General features: G+C 48.3%; 1 pseudogene; it reads right to left on the bottom strand.

Moving 5' to 3' along the window:
• Nucleotides 1-20,077: 20,077 nt before the first annotated feature.
• On the bottom strand, nt 20,078-20,196 carry LOC136646722 (5S ribosomal RNA; annotated as a pseudogene).
• Nucleotides 20,197-20,908: the final 712 nt, after the last annotated feature.

Below are 20,908 nucleotides of genomic sequence, written 5' to 3'. Positions count from 1 at the left end.
CCATGTTTGGAGAGGCTCAGTTTGCAAGTGCATGGGCAGGATACCGGATTCTCAACTAGGCCATTGTGGAACTTTCCAGACTTTCCAGACTTCCAGGAACGTCCCTGGAAGTCTGTTGGTTCCCTGCTGTGGTAGGCTATTGCAAGAGACTAAAGCCCGGCTTCTCAGATACCAGTTTGCCATGATGCCTGGTTCTAAAGTGATCCTGGCATTTAAACGGATGTGCTTTTGCTGCTTTTAATGATTCACGGGTTTTTGAAAAGAATGGTTGAATGTTTTGCTTTTGTGAACTGCCAAGAGTTATTTGGGAGAAGGCAACCAATCACTACAGGACTTAATAAATAAATGACCAGCAGATTGAAAAATCTGGACCAGCAAGTGCAGATGATGGCCAATGGGAGCAAGAGGGCAAAGTGCTAAGGCCCCTGGGTGGGTTGAAAGGAGATCGGGATCCACTGGCAGGAGATTTGCAGTGGATCCACATGATTTTCTGACTTCCACTTGCTGAACAAGGGTAACCACAAAAAGGCTCCCACCCACCCCTCCCAAATTATTTTATTCTGCTTACAACCTATTATTGCTATACTAAAGAAGACTGAGGCAGAGAAAGAGTGGCTTGCCTGTGGCCACCAAGGTTGTTTATGGCAGAGGAGAGATTTGAACCTGAAAGTCTGGCCAGTCACTTGCCTTACCACACTAGACAGAATGCATTTTCTCTATCCCAGTATACAGACAGAAGTGGGCTTGTAATTTCATCTGGGGCCGCTTTCTTTTCCAAGTGAATAATTTACAAAACCTGAAATCTGAGGTTCTCCAGATCATTCAAAGACTGGGTCCAAAGTGACACATCTTTGGCAGTAATTGCACTGCTAATTGCGCAACATAATGTTGTAATTACACAACATAGGAACTGCACTGCTGAGATCCAGAATTTTAATCCACTGGTCCAGATATCTGAAACAGTTTGCTTTCTGCCCCATCCCATCCCACCCATCCTGTGCGAAGGGAATGGTGGCTCGCTCCTTTTCTGGGCAACTCACAATTTGCCGGCAGAGGGACTCTGCAATCTGAGGGTGGTCATGCCAAGCCTTCTTGCTGTTTATCTTCTTTGGGAGCGACCACCCCAGAAACCGAAAGCACCTGGTGAGGGCTTCCTGGCATCCCTGCAGCATGCAATTAAGAGGAATGATCAACTAAGGAATGATAAACGAAGAAGCAAGGCAGTGAGCACATTGTGGAATCAGACTTGCTCACATCCATTCATTGCTCCCCTTCCTTCCCTCTGATGTCTTCTTCATTGTCTGTTTTAGACTGTGCGTTCCTTGGGGGCTGAGACTTGCCTGCATTTGTTTGCTTACAAGACTCTGTCAAGCACTTCATTTGTAAATTATGGCGCTTGTCTGAACTCCACCTATAAGACAATACCCTCCAGTGAACACTACGCTCTGCCCAATGATGTGACACAAAGCTCACAGGAGCCCTGCACTCTGGTTTACAAGTCCATTTTTTAAAGGGCATAAAGAAATCTTAGGGCCCAATCCTGTCCACAGCTTTTCATCACTGATGCAGCCATGCTAACAGGGCACATGGTTGGGGAGTTACTTACAGTGGCCTTCTCAAGATAAAGAAATATTGGTTCCCTTAACTTGGGGCTGCATTGCAGCTGCACAGATGCTGGGAAGTTAGACAGGGACTAACTGCTGCCCTTAATCCAGCAGTTCTCAAACTCTTCAAAGGAAGAGTTTCAGCCTCAGTAAGTGTGTGCAGGGGTCTCTCCATGCAGCAGAGACCCTCAAAATGGCAATCGTGATCACTTCCGGTTTTGTGTTCATGAAAGCAGAAGTGGTTGCAATCATGATTTTGAGGGTCTCCGCACGTTGGGAAGCCGTGTGGAGGCTGGCGTGGTGGCTCCCCACACCCCTGGGAGGCTGCAGCAGGGTATGGTAAGTGGCAGCAAGTCACTGTACCCCTCCAAAGCGGGGCGATCTAGTGCGTTGCGTCGTTGCCTTCACCCCCTCCCCACCCTTAAGGGGGCAAAGGCCAGGTCTCTCTGGCTGGGGCATGGTGATGCCCTAGTTTGAGAACCACTGCCTTAGTAAATTAATTGCATGAGTTTTAGGTGATTAAGTGATTGATTAGATTTGCACATGAGTCAAAACAATGGTCCTTGAGGCCCGTTTCCTTTGTTTTTAGATGCTGCATGCATGAGTTGTAGCAGAGCGATGCCTTCCTATGCAAAGGAAGACAGAATGCCTCTTTTGGAATGCTCCTTCCCACTAACAGTTTTTCTTTAACAATTATAATTTTAATTAAGTGCCTACTGACCAATTTTATGAAGACGTGTTTTCAATCTTTTAATCAATCTGATTAATGGATCAAATGTTGCCGTCTTAAAAAATTAAACGTTTACTTATTTGGAGTAATAATTTTGGAGACCCGAGTTTCCCCCCAAAGGATTCTGGATGGCAAGATACACAGAAAAATTGGCTGGCAAAGCATACAGTTCTTCCAGATATTCCCTATGGATGTGAGCTGCTCATTCCCCAAACCTATCATTTTCCCCCTATGCCTGTGCAGCCCAAAGGGGTGGTAACTGGCTGGGGGGGGGAGTGGCAGGATGTTCAGACAGATGAACACACAGCGCAACTGCAAAATGACAGTAAACGGACAGCCTTGACTAGGGCACCTCCTGTATCCCTGCACGCATCCTGCCGATGCTGATCTAGCAGCATGGACCAGCCAGGCTCCACAAATGTGGCCTGGAGAACTGTGGGCCCAACTCACCTTCACCACGTCTGGCTCTTCATCTTGCAAGTGCAGCAGCAGTGGGACCAGACTCTGGGTCACCTGCTCCTGGATGAGGTACTTCTCCTTCTTTTTCACTATGTTGGGCAGCTCAGCAAAGAGGGTGATGGCGGAAGTGCGGGCCTTCGGGTCTATCTGCAAACAACACGCTCGGAACCTAAGGCAGTCTCCCCTGGGGAGTCTGAGCCTTGGAGCCCAATCCTATTCTCCCCCCCCCCCATGTAGGTGCACCAGAAAAAGAGTGTGCTGTATCTAGCAGGTGGTGGTGGAGGATAGGGAGGCTTGGGAGGGGAAAGAGTATTTATGTCTCCTTACCCCTCTCTACACCTCCCACTGTGTAGATTGGTCTCCCTGAACCTGCACCAGCTGTTTAGCTGGCATAAGTACTATAACTTTCCCACACTGGCATAGCTGTGCCAATGGGACATGTGCTGCATCCTGCAGTTGGGTGGCACTCACGGAGGCCTCCTCAAAGTAAGGGAATGTTTGTTCCCTCGGAGCTGCATTGCCCTTTTGTTGGTGCTGGAAAGTGGGTTAGGATTGTGCCGTCAGTTTACTAGCAAACACTAGCTGACCACATCTGACTCTCACTCCCCATCCTCTACATTTCATCCTCACTGACCAACTGTCCAATCCTGACTCTATGGTCATTCCTGCATGGAAGCTGCTGGCAGACAGTAGGATGCATTTCTATTCTGAAGACAGGAAGCTCTTGAGTACCTGAGGACCAGGCCAGGAGCTTTGCTGAAGCCCAAGAGAGGATGCCAATGCCCTGCAGTTATCTGGACCTGTGGACACCTCTGCTTGTCTCCTTCCACAGATCAAGGTCAGAGTCAATGGGAATGAGTCTGTGGGAGTCTGGGGAATCGCGCTAACCTTGAGGGAACAGCAGTGCTTTTCTGGGGAAAGGCTGGCCCAGGCATGGCTGGATTTGGCCACCCTCTGGCCCGCCCAGGGAAGGAAGCCTGGTGTGTGAGCTCACGGTGCTGCTCTCCACACTTTCATTAGTCCATTTCTGGGCCCTGCTTTCCACTGGCCCAGAGGGAGGCCTCTCCCTCCCCAGGGCTAATACACAAAGGAGGAAGCAGCACATCTAGGTAGGACAGCCCAAATGCTGGGACCCTCTTTTGTCAGCCTGCCAGCATCAGATGAGGAGGGAACCCCCACATCCTAAAAGCAGGAGCAGGGGCATAATGGGAAGCGAAGTGATGGGAGGGCCAGGGAGAGAGTTCTGGGGTTGGGAAGACTATAAGCCCCCCTTCACCAGAGGGCTCCACACTTACATTGCTGAACAAAGGAAGCAGCTTCTCGGCAAGGGTGACAATGTCATTCCTCTGCATGAACTTCAGGAGGTTCTGGATGGCAGTGATGCCTTCAGTGACGACTCTGCCATTGATCTCCTCCAGACTCCCCAGGAGGTTGGGTAGCAGGGCCTTGACCTCCTCCACCTGGAAGGAGGACGTGGCTGAACTTTGCTCTTCTTCACACAATGAACGATTAACTTATGGAATACATGGTTGGAACACAAGGTGAGGACCACTAACTTTGATGGCTCATCCAAAAAGGATGAGATGAATTCAGGGAGGACAGCTCCATTTACAGGTATGAACTACCCTGAGGGTTACAGTGTGCCAGTTGCTGGGGATGGGCTTTGCTTTCATCTCCTAATTTTCTGAGGTTGAAGATAAGCCATGGGAAGGGTTGATGCCACCACACCTGCTTACAAGTCTCCCAGATCCCCTGAGAATCAGAATGCTCTTCATAAATGACCTGGAGACAGGGGTGAGCAGTGAGGTGGCAAAGTATGCAGACGACACCAAACTTTTCTGTGTAGTGAAGACCAGACGTGATTGTGAGGAGCTCCAGAAGGATCTCTCCAGACTGGCAGAATGGGCAGCAAAATGGCAGATGCATTTCAGTGTAAGTAGTGTAAAGTCATGCACATTGGGGCAAAAAATCAAAACTTTACATATAGGCTGATGGGTTCTGAGCTGTCTGTGACAGATCAGGAGAGAGATCTTGGAGTGGTGGTGGACAGGTCAATGAAAGTGTCAACCCAGTGCATGGTGGCAGTGAAGAAGGCCAATTCTATGCTTGGGATCATTAGAAAAGGTATTGAGAACAAAACAGCTAATATTACAATGCCGTTGATGGTAAGGCCACACCTGGAGTATTGTGTCCAGTTCTGGTTGCCACATCTCAAAAAGGATATATTGTATTGGCAACCTTCAGTCTCGAAAGACTATGGTATCGCGCTCTGAAAGGTGGTTCTGGCACAAAAAAGGATATAGTGGAAATGGAAAAGGTGCAAAAGAGGACTAAGATGATTGCTGGGCTGGGGCACCTTCCTTATGAGGAAAGGCTACGGCGTTTGGGCCTCTTCAGCCTAGAAAAGAGACGCCTGAGGGGGGACATGATTGAGACGTACAAAATTATGCATGGGAAGGATAAAGTGGATAGAGAGATGCTCTTTACACTCTCACATAACACCAGAACCAGGGGACATCCACTAAAATTGAGTGTTGGGAGGGTTAGGACGGGTTACAAGCCACAATGTGTATGTGCAACCTCCTGATTTTAGAAATGGGTTATGCCAATGCAAAGGAGGGCACCAGGATGCAGGTCTCTTGTTATCTGGTGTGCTCCCTGGGGCATTTGGTGGGCCGCTGTGAGATACAGGAAGCTGGACTAGATGGGCCTATGGCCTGATCCAGTGGGGCTGTTCTTATGTTCTTAATGCTGGTTGAGAGGCTTTCTCAGGCTCAGCCCATAGAGCAGTGCTTATGTTCTCTGCGCAACCATTGCTGGATTCCCCCAAGACTGAAGATTCACCTAAATCAGCATTTTCAGAGCAATGAATAATTAGTCTGTGGAATTCCCTTCCACAGGATGGTTTCCAAGGGTGATTGGACAAATTCATAGAGAACAGACCTATCAATAGCTACCTCCAGGTTCAGCAGCACAATGCCTTTGAACACAGCTGCAAGGCAGCAATAGCAGGGAGAGGAATGTCTCTATCATCTCCTGTTTGTGGGCTTCCCCACCAGGGTAGCTAGTGGGCCCCTTCGGGAAAGAGGATGCTAGAGTGGCTGGGTCTCCTTCATCCTGATCCAGCAGGGTTTTTGCTTTGTTCTGAGGCCAGCCAGCCACCAGTCCATCCTTCCCTACTTGGTGCCAATGAAAGTTTCCTTCCAGGGCCTAGAACAGCTTCAGGGGAGGAAGATGACTATTTCAGCAGTATAGTGGTGCTCATGGAAAGGGTTAAATGCCATTCTTATGTCATTCCCTCCCCCCCCCCCCACACACACAGCTTCCATTTGAGTGTGTTTAGTGCTGTGTCTCATTTCATCTTGGTGTTCTGGGAGAGGCACTTTGCATGTGTCCCAATGCACAGACTTCTTCATGAGTCATTGGCAAGGCTGTGGGCTGAGTTGTGGCTCTGGAAATGGGTACCAGGGCTAAGCCATGCCAAGCCCCAGCTTTTAAACAAAACCCACATGTAATTTCTGAGTTCTGAAGTAGTAGGAAGTGGACCATGCCCCCAGTTCACTGACAGAGCACTGACTTTGATGATTGCAGAAGGTCCTAAGCCCAGTCCCAGGGAAGTAAGGCTGGGACAGGTTCCCTGCCTGACCTTGGAGCGCTCCTCCCAGTGGGAATGGTCAAATTCAGCTTAAGCAGTCTGAGGTGTTGATGTGCAGTGTCACAAGAGGGGCTGTTCTCCACTTTTAACTCCTTGGTGGCTTCCTCACCTTATCTGGATGGATGGCCAGGATGCCGAGTCCTCGCAGGCCAAGAGAACGAACGTCCGGGTTGGGGTCTTGGATCCAGTCCTCGAGGCACTCAAAAATCTGCTCATCAGGGAGCTGCTCAATCTCTTGGCAATGCAGCAGCTGAGGAAGCAAAGAAGAGAGGGACTGTCCATCATCACAGGGACAGAGAAGCTTCCCTCCTACTCAGCTCATGAACTGCTGGAAGAAGCAACTGGCAGGAAGGGAAGGAGCTCTTGCTGGGCTCCCATTTCTTGCCAGCTGGCTGACTCAGGAGAAGACCCAGCTGGAACTTGTGACACAAAAACTGACAAAGCCTTGATTAAGACCCAAAAGTGTATCCATTGTCTGTGCAAGTCACAAAGGGGTTTTCATACCAGTCTTGTAGAAAGAATACCTATTCCAATAATACATTCCAACTCGTCAGGGCTGTCAATGCATGAAAGTGTATTTGGTCCATTAATTGCATGCTTTGAAGCCAATCAATTAATTGATTATTTTTAAATTCATTTGCATATAGCCCATACCTCAGTAAGCGACTTTGAGATACTAACAGCACAAGCCTCTGCATGCTTTCTCAGAAGTAAGTCCCATTAGGTTCAATGGTTCAGTGGGACTTACACCCAGGTAAGAAAATATAGGGTTGCAGTGTAAAGCAGGGGTGTCCAAAGTTTTTGGCAGGAGGGCCACATCATCTCCTTTCTATCAAACATTATGGGCAAAAAACCGGAAAACAAAAAATGCATGGAGCCCTATGGAAAGTGAAACCGAGCCGTATTGTGCACTTATTCAGAGTAGGCAAACGTGCCTTAGTTTGTCGGAAAGGGCAGGCTGAGAGGAATCCAACAACACCAGAATGGTCCTGATCCAATGAATGCAGCCCCCAAAAACACCTGAGAAGGAGGTCCCTCCCTCCAAGCAGTCGAATGTATTGAGCCCGATGGAATGCGAAACTAAACCAAATGGTTGTGTAAACTTGTGAATAAGAAAACATCTCTTGGCTTGTGGTCAGGCCAGGCAAAAGGGGATGTGAGGCCACCAGAATGGTCTGGATCTGATGGGACTGGAGCTCAACAAATGCTCCAGAAGGCAGCCCCCCCCCCAAAAAGGATCGAAACAGAGGCTTTAGCTGATAAGGTGAACTTTTTTTAAACTTGCAAAGCCAGGTGGATCCTGCCAGTGATCTGGTTTAAACTGAAGATCTTAAATTGAACTGGGCACTGGGTAGGGCTGAAAACTTTACTGGTTTTGGAGGGGGGGGGTGTTATTGCAGGCAGGCTACAGAGGAAATTCACTTGGTGGACCAGGACTGGCTTCTCCTTATTTAATTGTTTTACTTTAATTATTTATAATTACTTAGTTTAATTGATGATGTCACTTCCACCATAACATCACTTCTGGTGGGTCCTGGACAGATTGTCATTCTAAAAAGTGGGTCCCAGTGCTAAAAGTTTGAGAACTGCTGCAATAAGGTGTTAGTAAGTTAACACCCGGGGGGGGGGGGAAATGTGACACCACTAGTGACCCAAATAACCAAAAATCACAGTTTGGAGGAATGATACCATCTTGTTATATATCAATCAATGTGTAATTTCATGCAGAATGTGTTCTATCTTTGTTCTATCAAAAGGTACAACCAAAAAACCAATGGGGGTCAGGCAATGGTACATCACCATGTCCACTGCCCGGGGTGTTATCCCACCCACTGCATAGGGGGGTGACGTGCTGGCCTCCTGCACGGGTTACGTGAACTCTAGTGACGCCACTGAGAGGCAAATGCCTGACTTTGAAGGGGAGGGGCTGCTTGCATGACATGATGAGGCTTTCTATAAAACTTAGAGCTTTGCACCCCCTCTAGTTACGCCACTGCTTTACAGAAACTCTCCTCTGTTGGAGTGCACATTGCTGGACAGCTTGAAAGTGTTTTATTCATTGCTGTGCCAATGTTCACAGTTCTTAATTCTGCTGTTCTAAATTGCTCAAATTTCTTTTCATATCTTTTTAACTGGTTTTCGGTAAGCCAGTTAAAGAAAAAGAATATATCAAAGAATATAAGTACAGAGGTACACCATTATTTAAGAAACAGAATATACCTAGATACAGGAGGTCTGGTCTAGAGGGTAGAGCCTCCATTTGCCTGAAGATAACATCCACAAGGTCGCCGGTTCGAGGCCACCGGCACCGTGCGACCTTGAAGCAGCTGACAAGCTGAAGCCGAGCTATTCCATCTGCTCCGAGCGTGGGAGGATGGAGGCCAGGATGTGAAACCAGATCAGAGTGAAACATCTGGACTGTTGTGGTTCTTGAAAGATAGAACCTTCTTTCAATTGTAAAAATCCCTACGGGGATTTAATCAGCCTGCCTATGTAAACCGCCTTGAATACAGTCTTGAATAAAGACCAAGAAAGGCGGTATATAAATACCTGTATTATTATTATTATTACTCCTCACCTATAGTACCTAAAATTTTTGCCAAGTAATCAAGCTCCAATTATCACTCAATCAGAGGGCAGAGCCTTTCAGCTCTGAAAAGTTTCCTTTCTTTCTCAAGCAGCAGGAAGACACTGCTCATTAGAAGCAATTTGTTTCTACAGTAACTTCACTGAGAAATTCCAGTCAAAGTTAACCTTTTATTCTCCTTCCTTAGTTCCCTTTTGCAAATGCTGCTGCTGCAGCCTGGTTCTGCTTTGCAAATGCTTGCAAAGCAGGTCTGTTTTTTTCAACACCAGGATGGGATCCTCCTTTCCATTTGAAGCAAAGTCCCAGGTTACAGTTCAATGCACCCTTACTTAAGAATAACACCCATGGAAAACAGTGGATCTACTTCTGAGTAAAAAGGGTTTCAAATATCTCCTCTCTGCTGTGAATTGAATTACACACTCTCAGTTATGTGTTATGGGTTGTATGTTGTATGTAGAGCTTCTGGCTTGGGAGACAGACCAGGGACAGACTGCACTTGCTCCCAGTGTGGAAGGGATTGTCACTCCCGAATTGGCCTTTTCAGCCACACTAGACGCTGTTCCAGAACCACCTTTCAGAGCGTGATACCAGAGTCTTTCGAGACTGAAGGTTGCCAACATAACTCCTGCAAGTGGTTCCCAACCTTTTTCACTTGCATATCCCTTGGCAGCTCATTTCCGTAAATCGTACCCTTCCTATTAGCAAAATGTTTGTAATTAATAATACAAGCCCTCATCTCCTCTCTATGAAAACCCAGACTACATATATTCATCACATACTTTCTCTTGTAATCTGTTTGAAAAACAGAAGACTCTGCCTTTTTACTGTTTTGCACCAGAAGTGTCCTGAGAAATTCTGGGTGATTGATCACTTTCCATATTATATTTCAGCTTTTTTACTGTGCTGGTTTTCAATCACTGGTTCATACATGAATTGATGACCAAAAACTAGCTACTGATGGGGCTTTCACAGCCAACTAGCTACCTCCCTTCCTGCCTTGCTGGTCCTTGCAAGGCATTCTGGAGCACAACCTGCCTTTATTCCAATCTTTTTCAAGCACCTCTAAAGGTCCTATTGAGTGTCCCTGGGAGTACATGATACCAGGTTGGGAACCACTGTTTTACTGGTATGTTGTTTACAGTGCACTTACTCTGATAGTGTTTACAAAAAGGTGGTGAAGACCAGAATTTAAAAAGAATAAAAATGTATCTTGTGATCTTTTACTGTGTTGGCAAACTGTTTTTAATAAATTAGACTACAGTTCTTAGGTAACAATTTGTGGTAGGTTATTTTTCAGGATCTGGCCTCAAAATCAGACAAAACTATAGTCAGACACCCCCCTAAGTTTGTATTGGCAACCTTCAGTCTCGAAAGACTATGGTATCGCCCTCTGAAAGGTGGTTCTGGCACAGCGTCTAGTGTGGCTGAAAAGGCCAATCCGGGAGTGACAATCCCTTCCACACCGGGAGCAAGTGCAGTCTGTCCCTGGTCTGTCTCCTTGGCTATGGGCCTTCCTTCTTTGCCTCTTAGCCTCAGACTGTTGGCAAAGTGTCTCTTCAAACTGGGAAAGGCCATGCTGCACAGCCTGCCTCCAAGCGGGCCGCTCAGAGGCCAGGGAAAACTGAGCGCTTTCCACATGCGCTGCCTCCGACGCATCCTCGGCATCACCTGGCAGGACAAAGTTCCAAACAACACAGTCCTGGAACGTGCTGGAATCCCTAGCATGTATTCACTGCTGAAACAGAGATGCCTGCGTTGGCTTGGTCATGTCGTGAGAATGGATGATGGCCGGATCCCAAAGGATCTCCTCTATGGAGAACTCGTGCAAGGAAAGCGCCCTACAGGTAGACCACAGCTGCGATACAAGGACATCTGCAAGAGGGATCTGAAGGCCTTAGGGATGGACCCCTAAGTTTAACCCCCGACTTATCCGAGCATCATAGAAAATTCCATGATTGTTGGCTCAAAACCTGCCTGTGGGGTCGACTTATAGGCGAATGTCTATGCTGAGTTCATCGGAGGGCAATGACTCAGTAGCGGAGCAGAAAATTGCTACAAGATCAGGTGGGGTGCAGCCCTGAATCACAACACCCTACTTGCCCTGTAACAACCATCTCTTACCTCTACAAAGAAGGCCATGGTGGCTGGCCTGAGCGTCCCCCCAGGTCTGCCAAGTACAGAGAACAACAAATCCAGGATCCTCATGGTCTCAGGACAAGTGAAGTGCATCATGGCCCTGCAACACACAGAAGGCAGCCACTCTGTTAGGAGGAGGAGAAAGAATCTGTTTCCCGTAAGGGAAGGAGCAAGCCAAGATCATGGACTATGAACATGGATGTCCCCTTCACTCCCTTGGTATTTTCCCAATCTGGTAGCGTAGCCTAACACTCTAATAAGGGCCTGGACATCTGAAAGCAAATGGGTGCTGGATGGCCAGAGGCCTCAAGAACCCTGTGGGGGGGGGGAAGATGAGCATGCCAAGACCAGTCAGGCTCTTATGTCAGGGGTGGGGTGCCCTGAGCAGGACTCTGCATGGTTAGAAAGCACCCCCTCCAGGCAAAGAAGGGAAGAGGCCCTATTGTCAGCTCTTGCAGCCCCATCAACTGGCACAGCAACACCAGCCCCAAGCCCCACCTCATTCAGAAGCAGGCAGTTGTCAAGTCGGAGGAAATTTGGTAGAATTCCTGTGTTAGGACTTTGAAAAATAATCCAGCAGATAAACCCAGTTGCCTTTGTGTTTTCAGCGTCACATTCCATCCCTCCTAACCCAGCCACTTGCAGTTCTGCCTGCGAGCCACAAGGTGGCACTTGCTCCCAATACCTTCAAAGAATGATGGCGCATCTTCATCACTAGCGATTGCCCCCTCCCCCCAAATCAGACCTGTGATCATGGCTGGCCCACCAATGGGGCTACTGTGTGCGAGTGTGTCTGTCTCAGAGACTTAAAAACCTCTTGAAGTCTTTAAAAACTGAATAGCAAAGTTTTAAAGACAGCTGATGTGTTGTGGTGCTTACATGGCAGTGCTCCTTGGAAACCTGCGCTGTGCTTTAGCAGCTGTCAGTCAGCTGCCTGTGGATGCCGCCCAGCGGGACATGAAGGTGAGGGGGTCGTAGCCTGGCACAGGCTAGGCCAGGCCAGGTCCTGGAAAAGGGCTTTGGTTCAAATCCATGAAACACACTAGGTGACCTCAGTCAGGGACTACCTCACAGGGCTGTTGTGAGGATACATCAGAGGAAGGAACAATGTATGTGGGCTTGAGCTCCTTGAAGGAAAGGCAAGATATACAAATAAATATATTTAGTGCCATTGTATGGATGAAAGGTCGAACACGAAGGACCAGCTCTGCTTTTGAGGCCAGCTGAAACACTGACAGAAAGGGGCAGCAGCTTCCCATGAGAAAAAGTCAGCATTGTGTATCTTCAGTCAGGTTTCACTTAGTAGTTAGTTATGCTGAGTCTCTGCTCTGCTGCTTCTACCAGTTGTAAATACTGTATTTGTGACTCAACAGAACGCCAGCTTATGAACCCAGCCTGCACGTGTGTGTCCTTGGGTTGCGTGTAAGATTTCCAGCAAATACCTTACGTGTGTGTGCGTGTGTGTGTCCTCCTGCCCCATGCTCTTCCACCCAGGGTTCTGACATGTTGAGGGGGAAGGACAGTGAGCAGTTCTCACCTGGCCAGCACGGTCACCCCCTGGAGCAGCTCCCTGGAGCTCTGCAGCATTGACCAGCCCCGTGTCTTCTCCATGAATGTGACCTCGTAGTGGCACCCGATGCGAAGGAGGAGCAGCTTGATGGCCTCCACTGCAAAGCTACACAAGTGGGACAGCCTTGTTAATTCCCTTTTCTAAAAGCACCTCTCTGTGACAGCATGTTTGCATTCCCTTGGCTGCTGTGCTTCTTCAAGAAAATTTAAGTGATCGAGCACCTGCTTGCACGTAGAAGGTCCCAGGTTCAGTCCATGGCATAGGGACAGCTGCTAAACATAAGAGATCCACTTTGGCAGGGAATACAGACTGGATGGATGAGTAGGCCCACTCATCACGTGATGCTTCCTCACCCCACGGCTAACTGTTGGATCCCAGCACTGTTGGCCTTGGGACTCACTCCCATCCAGACACATACCTTGTGAGGCCATCTGCCCGTCTGCACTGCTTCTGAAGGAAAGCCAGGTCTGGCGAAGTGTTGGCCTCCATGGCAAAATAGAGTTCATTGAGGAGAACCATCAGAAGCTCTGGGTACAGGCGCTGGATTGCCTCTTTGGACTCGGGCACAGAAATGACTTCATACAGAGCCTGGGTGATCTGGTGGAGGAAAGTGCAAACAAAGACGGTTGGGTGGGGAAGCTTGGAGGCTGATTCCCACTGGCTGCCAGGAACCTGCTCACTTCTTAAGCAGAAGAACAAAGGGGATGGGAAGGGACTGGGCCTCAGCATAGAGGCAGGGAAGTGAGAAAAGCCCCAAGGGGCACTTGGGATGCCACTGTCTCTGAAGCCCAGGGCACTCCGAGAGAACACCTTCCCTCAGGGCCACTTAGAAAGCAAAGCTAACTTGCGCATGATCTCAAAGACATTCTTGCAAGTAATCCCAGCATTTGGATAATGCAGAAGGCGGTTTTGCTTCATCAGCACTTCTGACAAATAATAATAATAACAGTATTTATATACCGCTTTTCAACTAAATGTTCACAAAGCGGTTTACAGAGAAAAATCAAATAACTAAATGGCTCCCTGTCCCAAAAGGGCTCACAATCTAAAAAGATGCAAAAAGAATACCAGCAGACAAAGAGGGGATGTTAGCAGGTTCTTGTCCTAGATGTGCTGCCTTTTCCTTGAGTCCTACTCTTATGATGGTGGCACTTGCTGGGGCACTGTCTCTAGGATGGCATCTGGCACCCTTATTGCACACTGGCCTCCAAGAGGAGCTGCTCTAGTGTGGCACTTCCTGGTGCAAGATGCTGCTACTCAACAGCAACTTTAGCTCTGGGACATTGGTGGACCAGGTGATGCAAGTCTGGTCCCCTCTTGGGGGGCGCCTTCCCTGGACCAACAGGAAGAGGCAGCTGAAGTGGGGGTAGGGGCAAAGCTGGGCAGGGACCACCTTCCTGCCTCTTGTGGGACAAAAGCTGAGCACACCACAAGGTCTCTCTTTCCTGCAGGCTCAGCATACGTCTGCTGCCGAGCAGACGGCAAGACCCTGGCTGCCTCATCTGGGGTACCAGCCTTGGAGAAGGTGCTGCCACATGTGGACTGGGAGATTTGGAAGAGAGCACAAAATGCAGGCCTGTTCCAGTGCTTAGCCGAATGCCTGGAGGGGGCAAACAGGTGTGCATCAGACTAGCCAAGTTAGATGTAGCACCCTTGTGCAGTGCACAAACTGCACATCCTTATGGGGTGGCCCCTGCCAATGCACCCCGATTCCATCTCAAGGGAGACTCCGAGGACCCAGCTTGCTTGGAGAAGCTTGGCCTCATCATGAGCCCAAGGAAGCGATGCAGCTCATCACATCGACATCAGCCCCATTTGCTTCCAGGAGAGGGAGGCCTAGAACCCTGTTTTCCAAAGGAAGACCTGGCCTGAGACTCACAGCAACAGTCAAGGCTGAGGTCTGCTGCTCAGTGTTGTGCTGACTCTGCAGCCTGGCAAGCAGGTTCTCCATGAGCTGTTCTTCCACAACTTCTTCAGTAGAGAGCGACTGCCACAGCTCAGAAGAATTTCTGCAAGAGGGAGAAGGGCAGGAGTCACACAATTGGGTTTATAGACATTGCAACCCCTGCCATTCTGGCATGACAGTCATGACAGGTCTCTCCTGTGTCCTGAAGGTGAGGTTCACCCCTGAGAGGAACCTGAATTTGGAGCTGTCCCACAAGGTGACATATAGCTGCTATATGTTCTAACAGCAAAGATATGTTTTGTTTGGCTTGTAAGAAGGACATCTGGCTGGAAGGGTGTTGAGATAACTTCATGTCCTACTGTGAGATCCCACGACAGGTAGTGATTCCTGAACTTCTGGTTACAGATCTACAGCCCACTCCAATCTGGATCTCACAGCCTGCCATTGTATCACATAGGCTGTCATTACTGCAGCTACTCCAATGGTCTGTGGCGTACTGATGATGGCACGGCAGCTGGTAAGGCCCACACTGGCAGCAGACTGGCCATCAGCACAGGTAGGTTTGCGGTGGCATGAATCAGGGGTGGATCAGGGCAGAGATCAGACTGGGGGTGGGACAGGGCGAATCTCAATGGCAGTGATGCCTGAAGCTCTGATCCTGGACTGTCATGCTCCTTGTGTTAGTTCAGATCTACACCAGAAAAATAGCTGGCATACATCTGAGTAGGCCCATAGGGGGCAGGGGAGCGGCAGAGAAGATAAGTGAACATTTTATTTACTTATGAACATAAGAAGAGCTCTGCTGGATCAGACCTAGGGCCCATCTAGTCCAGCTTTCTGTATCTCACAGGAGATGCCCCACAGAGCATACAAGACCACAAGATACTTGCATCTCGCTGCCACTCCCTGCATCTGGCATTCTATATACCTTTGCACACACCCCCCAAAGACAACAGACTGCCCTTGGTTTAACTTGGGCCACTTTATTAAATATAAGTGATCAATTTTTAACACATGAAATGTACTGGACACACCTTCCCTCCCTTGCCAGTTTGGGGTAGGCAAAAACAAAAAACAAAAAAAAACTGCCACCCAATTCAGATGACAGAAAAAAACTTCTACCTGACCCTCATGATGAGTGACCAGCTAATCTCAGATGGTACATACCCATCACGGATTGTAACCTGTGATGAGGTTTTCCTCCAGAAATCTGTCCAATCCCCTTTTAAAGACATCTAGGCCAGATGCCATCACCATGTCCTGTAGCAAGGAGTTCCACCGACTATTCACACATTGGGTAAAGAAATATTTTCTTTTGACTGTCCTAACCCTCCCAACACTCAATTTTAGTGGATGTCCCCTGGTTCTGGTGTTATGTGAGAGTGAAAAGAGCATCTCTCTATCCACTCTATCCTTCCCCTGCGTAATTTTGTATGTCTCAGTCATGTCCCCCCTCAGGTGCCTTTTTTCTGGACTGAAGAATCTCAAATGCTGTAGCCTTTCCTCATATGGGAGGTGCCCCAGTCCAGCAATCATTTTAAGAGTGCAATCATTTTAAGGTGCACTCTTCTGCACCTTTTCAAGTTTCACTACATCCTTTTTAAGATGACAAAGCGGAACACAATACTCCAGGTGTGGCCATACCATCGATTTGTAGAATGGCATGATAATACTAGCTGTTTTATTCTCAATCACCTTTGTAAGGATCCCTAGTGTGGCCTTCTTCACTGCTGCTGCACATTGGGTTGACACTTTCATCGAGCTGTCCACCAGCACCCCAAGATCTTTCTCCTGAGCTGTCACAGACAGCTGAACTCTCCTGTCTAGCCTGGTGCCTGGCATCAGCATCTTTGTGCTGCACAGGCTGGTCCATTCCATGACTTGGGAGAGCAGACTCAGTGAGCCAGAAGCAAGTGCACAGGGGTGGAGTTCCAAAGCAGCAAGCAGAGATCCAAGGCCCCAGAAGTGAGGGTCTAGTCAAAGCCAGAGGGGTATCAAGATCCGAGGCATCAATCTGGGGAAGGGAGCTGGGAGCGTCAGTATCTTTGGTATGTACGGGGCCTGGAAAGCAGGGACCGGGCCCTGAGGTCAGCTGGCCCAATGCTCTGGCAGGCTGATCCTTCATCCCAACAGCCCTTAACACTCAGTCTGCCAGGCTTGCAGCAGAAGTAGAGCGCTGGTGGCTCAGTGGCAAAGTGCTGGGAGGCCTAATTGCTGGGAGCCCCAGTTCGAGATCCCCTTAGCAGCACCTTCCCCTAAGACACCAACCCAGATGCATCCGGAGTTTCCATGTTCAAATGGTACATATGTGAGGAACGCTGTACCTGTCTGGTGGAAATGAATGTTCCAGAAGACTTGAGATGACGGTGTCCAAATGTTCAGCCCTGCCTGCTAGCAAGCCCACCAACTTTATTACTAGTCTCCTGGTGCTGAGCCGGTGGATCAGATTCAGGCGGCTGCAGATCCCATCCACGATATCTGACACCTGGGAGGATGGCAGACAGAAGTGAGAAGGTGTTCAGCCACAGTCATGGGCGAAAAGCAGGGCCAGTGCAGGCAACAGACTATTGATGGAGAGGAGATGGTGGAGTAAGTACTATGGGCTGTTCAGGTGACACTATCACCTGAACCAGCTCTGAGGCCCATAATCCTAGCCCCTTCTGGCTTGTCTGGGGAAATTTGGGACTTTTCCTGAAATCACATGGGAGGCAGTAAATGGTTCTTTTAAACTTCAAAGTAGGTTGATCAGTGTGTGTAGAGGACAGTTCGGATGAACCTCGTCCTGCATCTCTATTAAAAGAAAAGCACCCAACCCCCACAGGACAGGGTGGCAGTGGCAAGTTGGTGCATATTTTGTGAATGCGCATACATCTCCCATTGTGTGAAGTCAGTTTGGGCAATGAACCATCATCAGAACTGGCTCCGTGAAGGACTCCCGCTGGCAAGAATCAGCAGCCTGTGACATGCAGCCTCCAAACTCTCACCTCCCTCACCTTCTCTATTTCAGCACCACAGGTCCTTGCTATGCTGGCAAGAAGCCCCTCAGTGGTGGTGCAAGAGGTGCTGCTGGAGTGCTCCGTCAGGCCATCTAACGCTGTCAGAATGAAGTCAGTCTTCTCTCTTGGGCTAAAGTAGAGTCCAAAGACCTGGAGAGAGAGAGAGAGAGAGAGAGAGAGAGAGAGAGAGAGAGGAAGGAAGGAAGGAAGGAAGGTCTTTCACCACTGGCATAGTTGGCAGAGATGGCAACATAGACAGAAGATTTATGCTCCATTTTTTCCAAGATACAATTAGAAAGTACATAGTTCAAGGCAAAATTAACCCCAAAACACAATTCTAAAGATACTGAAGATTTCTAGAAACCAAGTAACTAGAACTGCCACCTCCACTCTACCAACACTTATTTAAACATTCACAATAGTTTTCTCAAGGAAGGCTGCAAGACTGAGTGCTGGTGGGCTTCCAGGTGGAACCTATGCAAGAACCTGGAATCCTTTTGCACCGAACAAATTCTTCCACAGATGTATTGTACACAGACCATAGTATACATTTTGCTAGGTTAAATAAAAATAAAAAAGCAAGGGGAAAGCCCTTTAGGATGTTTGTCTGAAGAAATCCTTAGAGCATGGGTTGCCAACCTCTGACCCATGGACCTGCCATGCAAAGTCATCCAGCCTGCTCAGAGTTAAACTTGGGAGGAGAAGCCTTGTGCCCAATTTTCTGAGTGCCGGACAGGGCATGGCAGAGCCACCTGCCCAGGCTCGCTGAGTTCTTATGCTGCACAGTGACACAGGGATTCCACAAGCCTGGGCAGGTGGCTCTGCCATGTCCTGTCCAATGTGCGGCAAATTGGGCGCGAGGCTTCCCCTCCCAAACCAAGTTATCCACAGCCACTTTTGGGAAATCCGCAACCTAGAAGTTTGGTGAGGGTGTCATCACCGAATGTCCGGCCCCTTTGCTGGAAAAGTTGCCAATCCTTGCTTAGAGCTTCATGGCTCCAAGGAGGCTGTGGTCAGCGTCCCTCCACACATTTATCTACCAAAAGCATTTATACCCCATCTTTCAACCTACAAATGCCCAAAGAGGCATACAAAAATGAAACATCATGAAAAGAATGATTAAAGGACACCCCACTGCTAGCAGTCGTAGGTAGTTAACTCAATTCATACAAACCAGGATCAGAAAAATAAAATAGATTTTGTATTTGTCTGAATGAACAAAAAGGTCATTAAGTGATGCTAGACAGTTATCAGGGAGGGGGCCAGGCAAATATTCCAGGGCAGGGAATGCCAGACTGAGGCACAACCATAGGAAAGGTCTTTATTTATGTCCCTTCCAATCATACAGCAGGACAGCCAAGAAGCCCTCCCCAGCTGTTGAGAGTGGGTGGTCAGGATCATACAGGAGGAGGAATTCTGGTCTGAAATGGTTTAGGGCTCTCAAGGTGTTAACTAGCACTTTGAACTGGATCTGAAAATGGGCTAGAAGCTGGTATAAAAGAGGACTCACGTGCTCCACACTGGCTTCCGCTGAAACTCTTGCTGCGGCATTTTGAGCCGGCAGAAGGTTCCAGACCCTTTCCAGAGGCTGCCCTGCCAGATCTCCATTGTACCAGTCATAACACCAGCAGGACTGGCCTGGAGTCTCCAGGGATCAGCATCACTTTCTATGAGAAAACTGCATGCAACCTTGAAGATGTTAACAGGGGCAGCAGCTGGACTTCTTGGCTTACTAGGCACAACAACTTCATGGAAACAAAACCTCCAGGAATATCTGCAGTCTGAGTTGGCCACTCTACACACCAGGCATTTTGCTACACTGCTGATAATCCACAGTTGCAGCTCCCAGGGGATCCACGTACCTCTGCCACTCGAGAGGGGTTTTTGAGAAACACCAGTGGGTTCCATGATTCCAGGAATTCCTTATGCTTCCTCTTGATGGCTTCTGTGTGGACGTTCTTCTCATCCAGCCTCGCAACTGAGACACACAGGGATGAAAACATCACCCCACTTCAGTGGTCAGCACAAATCCAGCCCACAGATTTGGAGAGAACCTTGGGAGGACTCTTCAGGAAGACCTTTCAGATTCTCAGTCTAGGGCTCCCGCTCAGGTTTCAGGCAGGGAGAAGCGGTCAAACAGCCCCCCCCCCAATTAATGTTTCTCCTTCACAGTGTCACAACATCTCCCTTGCTTGGCAGCAGGACTGGTGCCTTCTCCCCACCCTCGGCTCCAGACCCTTCCAGAGCCATCTTGGTACATAGCAAGAACATGGCAACTGCTTAAACAGAGGGCTATTTTTTAAGCAAATGGATATTCTGCCCATCCAGAGCACTCAAGGCAGCTAAGAGTTAAAACAATGATATAAAACATATAACAAATCTAATTTACAGACACAGTGGTTGGCAGCCTTCAGTCTCGAAAGACTATGGTATAAGCCTACAGCACCCGGTATTCCCAGGTGGTCTCCCATCCAAGTACTAACCAGGCCTGACCCTGATTAGCTTCAAAGATCAGACAAGATCAGGCATTTGCAGGGTTTTATAGACACAAGTTTTGTTAGTATCAGCATTCACTCATGTAAAGAAGGACCATGTACTTACCATGTACTTACAAGGCAGTGGACAATAATCAAAATTAATAACCACCTTCAAAGCCTTTTAGGGTTTTAAAGGGTAGTCACCCCAGCACTTTGAATTCTGCTTGGCAATTGTGCTTATTTTTTATTTTTAAAAATATACACACTGCCTTTTCATATAAAATTTCAAAAAGTTTTTACTAAAGCAAACACCACAAACAACAGAAGATAATACAATTTAAAATTTAAATCTAGCAGTGAACCGGAAAACAGACACAGAATCCCTAGACGTTGGGGTGAATTAGCAGCACTGCACTGCCAACGGGAAGGATTTTGCAAGGGTAGTTGCTCAGCTGGCCAAGCCTGTGCAGTAGCCAGTAACTCCTGGTCTGTGTGCTGATGCCCCTTCTGGTGAGGCACTCGAGACTGCACACGCTCTCCCACATTTCAGAGATGGAATCAGGGGTCCTTTCTGCTGTTTCTGTTCTCCCAGCTAGGATCATGCCTCGATGCCTGGGCTATGGAAATGCATCCTCCCTCTCCCACCTAAAGCAAAAGAAGACTGGGGGAGCAACAGCTGCAAGCAGGTATTTAAAAAACACACAGGAGGAAGGGGTTTCTTTATCATGCACACTCCTAGAAATGGCAATTTTTGGAGTATAAATTCAAACCTCCACTATTTGGAATGT

Source organism: Tiliqua scincoides, chromosome 3, assembly GCF_035046505.1.
Source record: "Tiliqua scincoides isolate rTilSci1 chromosome 3, rTilSci1.hap2, whole genome shotgun sequence".
NCBI lineage: Eukaryota > Metazoa > Chordata > Lepidosauria > Squamata > Scincidae > Tiliqua > Tiliqua scincoides.
The sequence above is the reverse complement of the archived record's forward strand: the minus strand, read 5'-3'. Positions and strand labels throughout refer to the sequence as shown.